This window comes from Neoarius graeffei, chromosome 14, assembly GCF_027579695.1.
Source record: "Neoarius graeffei isolate fNeoGra1 chromosome 14, fNeoGra1.pri, whole genome shotgun sequence".
Lineage (NCBI taxonomy): Eukaryota > Metazoa > Chordata > Actinopteri > Siluriformes > Ariidae > Neoarius > Neoarius graeffei.
Window position 1 is genome coordinate 31,188,998 of NC_083582.1, and position 6,943 is coordinate 31,195,940.

Consider the following 6,943-nt stretch of genomic DNA (forward strand, 5'->3'; position numbering starts at 1 on the left):
TGCTCCGGTTTCCCCCACAGTCCAAAGACATGCAGGTTAGGTTAACTGGTGACTCTAAATTGACCGTAGGTGTGAATGAGAGTGTGAATGGTTGTCTGTGTCTATGTGTCAGCCCTGTGATGACCTGGCGACTTGTCCAGGGTGTACCCCGCCTTTCGCCCGTAGTCAGCTGGGATAGGCTCCAGCTTGCCTGCGACCCTGTAGAACAGGATAAAGCGGCTACAGATAATGAGATGAGAGATGAGACGCATCTTATGGCATTTTCAATTCACTGCGACAGTTTATTACAGATGCCGCCAGCAAACAAAGAAATGCTTCTGCGTATGCGCAGCAGAAAACTCCCTCATTGAATATTCACCTCAGCGCCGACGTGTGACATCATGTTGTCATGACAACCATGCAATATTGTAAACCATATTCAACACTCATTCTACATTGGGTAGAGTGATGTAATACATGTTGGATAAATGATATGTGAGCAATACTGCATGCTATCAAACCAAATGAATGAAACCCGCTAGAAGGGAATAGAACATGTTTTTATTCCATGAAAAAAGTGTCCTGTATGTATAATATTATATATAATAATGGGTGGCACGGTGGTGTAGTGGTTAGCACTGTTGCCTCACAGCAAGAAGGTTCTGGGTTCGAGCCCCATGGCCGGCGAGGGCCTTTCTGTGCGGAGTTTGCATGTTCTCCCCGTGTCCGCGTGGGTTTCCTCCGGGTGCTCCGGTTTCCCCCACAGTCCAAAGACATGCAGTTAGGTTAATATGGGACGGCCTTGGGCTGAAGTGCCCTTGAGCAAGGTACCTGACCCCTGACTGCTCCCCGGGCGCTCTGGTGTGGCTGCCCACTGCTCTGGGTGTGTGCGTGCGTTCACTGCTTCAGATGGATTAAATGCAGAGGATGAATTTCACTGTGCTTGAAGTGTGCATGTGACAAATAAAGGTTTCTTCTTCTTCTTCTATATAGAAACAAATGTTTTACTGGGAAATACAGCACTTGTATTTTTCATATGAGCTCCATCTGGGATATGGAGAACCAAAGCTGTGACATAAATCTCTTTATTTTTTTCGCGGTCTGGTTTCCATCAAGTCCTGCGCTCTGATTGGCTGGCGAGTGGGTCCGTATCCTACGATACAGACTCCAGTTACGGACCTCTGGCGACTCGCTCGTTCACAACAACAACAAACATCGTAGCAATTTTTGTCAACATTTATTTTCACATTTCTCAGGAGAATAGCATTAATTTTACAGCATGGATAGCGATAACGACAGTGTTCACAGCGAAAGCGAGTTTTACTACCCTGAGGAAGAAGAAATAAAAGAAAACATTTCAGGAGAAAGCTAAAAACCTGTAACTGTTGCTAACGCCAAGCAAAAACATGGCTGAATCCTGAATGACTCCTATTTGTATAAATAGGGGACTACAGAGGGGGCAAAATGTAGTTTTTTTCCTGCCATGGAAGTGCACTTGTATACCGAGGAGGAAGCCATTTGCATTACAGCCGTGAATGAGGATTCAAAATGGCGGCTCGGCTCGGTTTTCCCTTTCGGGCGCTCTCGTTTTCTGTTAGAATTTGGTAAAGAAAAAAATAAATATATTATTTACCAGCTTAAGGTCGGTCCGTATGGTGAAATACCGTGACCTCGGCCTTGAATACTGACCTCAGCCCAGAGGGTCTCAGTCAGTACTTTCAAGACCTCGGTCACGGTATTTCACCATACGGACCTCCCAGCTGGCAAATAACACACACACATATGTCACTCGTGAGGAAATCAATGAATCGTTTTGATAAATTTGGGTACTTTTTGTTTGTGAATGTGTCGATATAATAAAAAGAAAATCACACGTTGGCTTGAAGATATAAAGTTTATATTCTCATGTTGAAAAACTCACATTTTTCATCTGAAATACATCACGGATCTGAGTGACATATTTCCTGATATTTCACTCCGATGACATCGTTCCCAGTGTTTTCTCACTGACTGGATGCACGTTGTCAAAATGGTGAACCGGTTCAAAATTAAAATCCTTTTGAATAATTTGCGGAGGGGTGGATGTGTCCATAAAATATAAAGAACATTACACAGAGGCGCAAAGATCTAAAGTTTCTCCTCATGTTGAAAATATTTTCACTCATTCACTTCACTACTCAAAGATAAACTTCATATCTTCACGTAACCGTGTGATATCCTCTATTTATACATTTGATAGATCGAGTCATCTGGTATTCAGTGCACTATACTTAGCTCACTACACCATGCGTCATAGCACCTACACTATACTAGTGCATCTCAAAAAATTAGAATACCATGAAAAAGTTCCTTTTTTCATAATTTAATTCAAAAAGGTAAACTTTCATATATTCTATATTCATTACATGTCAAGTGAAATATTTAAAGCCTTTTTTGTTTTAATTTTGATGATTATGGCTTATAGCTCATGAAAATCAGAAATCCAGTATCTCAAATTATTAGAATATTCCCTAAGATCAATAAAAAAAAAAAAGGATTTACAATACAGAAATGTCCAACTTCTGAAAAGTATATTCATTTATACACTCAATACTTGGTTGGGGCTCCTTTACCATGAATTGCTGTATCAATGCAGTGTGGCATGGAGGTGATCAGTCTGTGGCACTGCTGAGGTGTTATTGAAGCCCAGGTTGCTTTGATAGTGGCCTTCAGCGTATCTGTATTTTTGGGTCGGGTGTTTTTCATCTTCCTCTTGACAATACCTCATAGATTCTCTCTGGGGTTCAGGTCACGCGAGTTGGCTGGCCAATCAAACACAGTAATATCATGGTCAGCAAACCATTTGGTAGTAGTTTTGGCACTGTGGGTAGGTAGGTGCTAAGTCCTGCTGGAAAAGGAAATCGGCATCTCCAAAAAGCTCGTCAGCAGATAGAAGAATGAAGTGCTCTAAAATCTCCTGGTAGATGGCTGTGTTGACTTTGGACTTGATAAAATACAGTGGACCAACACCAGCAGATGACATGGCACCCCAAATCATCACAGACTGTGGAAACTTCACACTGGGCTTCAAACACCTTGGATTCTCCACTCTTCCTCCAGACTCTAGAACCGTGATTTCCAAATTAAATGCAAAATGTACTTTCATTTGAAAAGAGGACTTTGGACCACTGAGCAACAGTCCATTTCTTTCTCTCCTTAGCCCAGATAAGACACTTCTGACATTGTCTCTGGCTCACGAGTAGCTTGATAGGAATGCGAAAGTTGTATCCCCTTTCTTGAAGATGTCTGTTCGTGATGGGTCTTGATGCACTGACACCAGCCTCAGTCCACTCCTTGTGAAGCTCTCCCAAGTTCTTGAATCAACTTTTCTTGACAATCCTCTCAAGACTGCGGTCATCCCTGTTGCTTGTGCACCTTTTCCAGCCACCCTTTTCAGCAATGACCTTTTGTGGCTTACCCTCCTTGTGGAGGGCATCAGTGATCATCTTCTGGACAACAGTCAAGTCAGCAGTCTTCCCCATGATTGTGGTTGTGTGTACTGAACTAGACCGAGAGATACAGTGTGTTCATACTGTTTTACTCAAACTCGAAATGAAATAGAATATTTTGAGATGGGTTTTTTTATGTTTTTGTACTGTATGCCATACTGATTAAAATAGAAAAAATGCTTGAAACATTTTAGTTTATGTGTAATGAGTCTATAATATATAACTTTCACTTTCTTAAATAACTGATGGAAAATATTGAACTTTTTCACAATATTCTAATTTTTTGAGATGCACTAGTATAGTGGACCATGTATGCATTTGATTGTCATCTGGTATTCAGTGCACCGCACTCTCTACAATTGTACCTCCACTGTGCAGTGCACTGTATACACAGTTGATGTAGAGCCTCTTGGTATTCCAGTCATTATTCTTTACACAGTTACACAGGATAGGAATCAGTAGCTCTACACCCTGTGCAGTGCCCTGTGTGTAAACAGTGAGATACGGGACACAGCTGAGGTCACACAGTCATCACTGGCTGAAGGAGTCTATTGGCATTGTGCATTCACCTAATTAAGTGCTTAATTAAGTATTAGTCATGCACAGTCGCAGATTGTTTTCAGGCTTGTTTATGACAGCTCAGGGACGAGTTTGACTTCTTCCACCACACTGCATTCCAGCAGTTTACAATGGCATGCTCTGCCACGCACTGATCACAAGCCTGATTGTGTCTCGGCATTCGGGTAAAGAATACACTCCTTTCACGAGACTCTCTAACCTCCTCCCACACTCTGTGTCTGTGTGCTACTGCAGTCTCATTTTTGCCTAGAATGGGTCCCTCTATTGGATGGGCTGTAAAATGCCTGGTGTCCTGCCCGTTTCTGATGCAGTTTTAAATCTGTGTTCTTAAGTCTCAGCTAAAATCAGTTTTGTTACCAACATAAACACTATGTAGGATATAAATGAAAAGCTTCTAGCCACATCTAAATGTACGAGACATTTGGCAATACAGGATTCAGCCCCCTGCTTCCTACATAGTGCACTATTGCCGAAGGAAGGAGCAAAATGACACCAAGTGTTAATACAGAACCACTTTATTTCTTTCTTAAAGCTTCTTTGCACATACCAGTGAAAGGAGAAGAGAGAAAAGAAAGAAAAGGAAAAAAAGAAAAAAGGGAGGGATGGACATGCACATGGCAAAAAAAACAACATGGTGCCTTCAAGCTTCCTTACTGGCTGGTGGACTTGCCTTGCATTTTAACATTTAACCCACTACTTTTTTTCCCCCCTTTTCTACTCATCCAGATTCACAGAAGAACCTCACTGATGATCAATTCAGAAGCCACACAAATCTCCTAAAATTAACTGAGAAGAGGAGTTAAGTAGACAAATCTCACCTAGTCTAGTCAGTCAGTCAGTCAGTCAGTCAGTCAGTCAGTCAGTCAATCTAAAAACGTGAAAAATATAAAAATCTACACAAGCCTGGATTAGTCTAGAAAGGCTATCTAAAGCTACACAGATCGGAGCTAAAATTTCATTTTAGTTCAGATCTGTGTAGCTTTAGATAACCTTTCTAGACTAATCCAGGTTTGTGGAGATTTTATATTATATATATAAACCACACACACTTCTCGATCACCAAGTCTCATAAAATCAACCATGAACATCTAGACAGACCAATGCTAATAATCCAAACTTGTTAGCTGTAGCTAAACTTAAGATCAGAGTTGGTGGAGAGAACTAGATTGATCTCGAAGCACCGAGTAGATCAGTCTAGATCAATACAAATATCTGGATTAACCACGAAAAGCCAACTTCCATTGATTTAATCAACTGAATGTTGGCAGATTCATTCCATCTTCTGAATTGATCAACAAACCAAGATAAATCGAAGCGTGCCTCAATTTTCTAGGACATTCTCAGAAAGCTCGCTCAATTTCTTTTGACTGATCTTGAAAACTAGCCAGCTAAATTTGAATCTTGAAGAGTGTAGCTGGAGATAGCTACAATACATGTGCCTGTATCTGGCCGATTATTCGTAGTGAGTAGAAAAAAGGGGTTCTAAAAAGGGTACAATGTGTAAGATGTACTCCAGTGCAATCCACTGATTTGATTAGTGACAATTACTTGTGTAACCAAGAGCAATATCAAATTATCGGGGAAGAAAAAAAACCCCACACATTTCATACCTTTACGTGAACGATGATTATTTTAACCTTCATTTTATCCATTTATTGCAGCTTGGTATTATGGGATGACTGACAAGCAAATCTAATCGTCATGTCAGATATTCAACACAGAGTGTATACAGTAGCATAGGGCTATAAAATCTGAATCCACAACTAACAAGTGCTTTTTATCCATTTTTAACAACCATTTCACTCTGCTGCTACTCATCATTTAAAACTCAAATCAAGCAAACATTCACAAGGTTTCCCCATTAAGGTAGTCGATCAGCCGAGACACGTTTGTTGCGTGAAGTTTTCTTCCACAGACCTATGAGGCTAGCTAGCTACAGTCGCCAGGCTCTGAATAAAGCTAACTCTAGCTACATCGTCGACCAATAAAGGTCAGGGTAAATTATGTGAACGTAGGCTGATGTACAATTTTTTTTTTTTTTTTTTAAATACAGCAATTAATTTAAACTGATCTTGAAAAACTAGAAGCGTTTTGCAGATCAATCTAGAAAAGTCAACATAATTAATGGAAGGTCAGTCAGTCAATCTCAACCAGAATGTTTTAAGCCTCAGTTCTTCAACCTCACCATGGAGCTCAAACTGGAATGTTATTTTCTGGGAGGTGCACGTCACCCTCTAGGCCCCGCCTACCAAAGTATGACGGTGTGAATTTGGATTAATACCATCTTTTAACACAAGTGTTCATTTAAAAACGGCACTACAATGTTGTTTGAAGCAAATCACAAAGATTTAGGCGTGGATTTTGAGAAAAGATTTTTGGGTGAGATACTCTTGCATTAGTAAACATCCAAAACCTAAAACACGTCTTGGCTGATCGACGTCGTTTGGTGAAACGGAAAAAAAAAAAAAACATTGCGTGTATACAGTATTTTTTTTTTCCCTTGCTGCTCTATGGCTGTGTTTATACCTGGTTGTTTCTTCTCAGTGTTTCAGCGTTCTCATGGTGACCGTTATGAACACACACTCAACCCCTCCACTCCAAAATATCTAAGGCTATATTTACCCGCCAGCTGAACATGCTCATTCTCTCGCTCCCTCTATCTCTCTCTGAGACAGAGACACACACACACACACACAAAGTGCACAAGTGGCAATTTGGAACAAAGACACCCTGGCACTGGTGTTAATTCTCCAGGGAGCAAATAAGCACTCACATCGTTCAATGGAAATGGAGTTTCAGTGAAGACACAAGACAACTGTACAGTGGACAAGACGGGATAAGGCAGAGGTGGAACACACACACACACAGTTTCAAATTCTTCCATTTTTCCTCTACAA